Source organism: Nicotiana tabacum, chromosome 20 (assembly GCF_000715075.1).
Source record: "Nicotiana tabacum cultivar K326 chromosome 20, ASM71507v2, whole genome shotgun sequence".
Taxonomy (NCBI): domain Eukaryota; kingdom Viridiplantae; phylum Streptophyta; class Magnoliopsida; order Solanales; family Solanaceae; genus Nicotiana; species Nicotiana tabacum.
Genome location: NC_134099.1, coordinates 164,300,042 through 164,301,844, shown reverse-complemented (window position 1 = coordinate 164,301,844; position 1,803 = coordinate 164,300,042). Strand labels below are relative to the sequence as shown.

The 1,803-nt window shown below is 35.4% G+C and overlaps 1 non-coding gene across 1 annotated transcript; it reads left to right on the top strand.

Moving 5' to 3' along the window:
• Positions 1-764: 764 nt before the first annotated feature.
• On the top strand, positions 765-836 carry TRNAD-GUC (transfer RNA aspartic acid (anticodon GUC)). The gene has a single exon. It is a non-coding gene; the product is annotated as a tRNA-Asp (tRNA).
• Positions 837-1,803: the final 967 nt, after the last annotated feature.

The following is a 1,803-nucleotide window of genomic DNA, read 5'->3' as shown; positions in this document are numbered from 1 at the left end:
TATTGATTTGGTTTGATAATTAAAAAATTTGAACCAACCCGACTTATGTATACCCTACTTTTAATAAATAAGTTAATTTGAGAGGGAAAAGAGAATTTTAAAAGTAATATAATAGCATATGCAATGCCCTCAATTAGATGAACCATTACGATCAAGCTACATCTGCCCATGTTCTTGCTTGTGGCGAACCCAGGTGCGGAGATGGCCCGAGTCCAAGTCATGATCGAATTAGTCCAAGCACAAAAGTAGAAAAGTGCGTATATATATGGAGCTCGATTAAAAAATTATATATAGAGAGAGAGAAAGATAGAGAGAGAGCGCGCTCGATTAATCTGACAAAGCTACTGAATTCCCATGAACATGTAGGTTATATTTTAGATTTGCCACTGCTTTTGCTACACGATGATTAGCTAACTGATATTAATACTTGAATTTTTCTTCATGTCAAAAGGGAATTCAACAGCTCACATATAACTAAAAAAAAAATATTTTTACTCTATTTACATAGTGTAATTTTTCGACGATTGGATTTCGATATATTGAACCCCCTACACTCTGCTTAGTTCCGCCATTGGCTATATATTAGCTAGTCATCACCTTGTTGAAGATAAATGACAAGTTTTTCGTAGTCACTCTTTTTGAATTCTTAGTTATTTATGGTTGTGGAACTAGTAATATTCTAGTTTAATGTAATTTCAGAGTCGACATATATTATATTATTTATATAAAATATATTTATAAAAACCAACGAGATTAACAACAAAGTCGTTGTAGTATAGTGGTGAGTATTCCCACCTGTCACGCGGGTGACCCGGGTTCGATCCCCGGCAACGGCGTCTCTTTTTTTGTTACCAATTTTCTTCACAGCTGAGTCATGGCTCCTAACACCATCGAACCCCTGTTCGATCCCTGCTCTTAGCTCAGGCAGAATTAGAATATTTTGGATTTTTTTTTTTTGTGGTTTTCTATTCGGTGTTTGATTTCTCCATTCCTCCGTTTAATGGATAACCATTTGTTACTAATGGAGAATTTCTTATCATCGTAAATTCAGATGATAATATTTATACTAACGGAAACCATAAACTTCACACACAATAGAGGGCAGGGCCGTCGGGTGCACTAAACTCCCGTTACGCGTGAGGTTTGGGGAAGGGCCGAACCACAAAGATCTATTATACGCAACCTTACTCTGTATTTCTGCAAGAGGCTATTCCCATGGCTCGAACCCGTGACCTCCTGGTCACATCGCAACAACTTTACCAGTTACGCCAAGGCTCCCTTTCTTCAGACACAATAGAGGGATATGATAGAATTTTAAAAAACATATATATAGATAATGAATGAAGTTTCTTCTTCCATTTTATCCCATTCACCGGTACTAATCATTGATACTGTAAAAGTCGTTTTAGTGTTTTTGTGCCAGCTCATGATGTAAATGAGTCGCACATACACCCTAGTACATGTTCTTCGACACTGAGGGCACCCCTGAAGAGCAAGGGATCCCCAATTAATCCAGATTTACCTAGCATATTCAATTTCAGAGTTTGAAATCAAAAATTTTAATTAAGAATGAAAGATCATATTCATCGCACAACAACTCTTGGTAGCAGCAAAATTTAAAATATAATATTAAAGAAATGCTTAGAAAGGGCCAAAGGACTATTGTTTCTAGGTTTTGGTAAAATCTTAGCTCTTGTCCAAGTACCATTAAATTAATGGAGTTTTACATATATACTTGTCACATCAAAATAAATTTAAGTCACACTTTCTATAATAAATAAATAAATAAAATGTTTATAATCA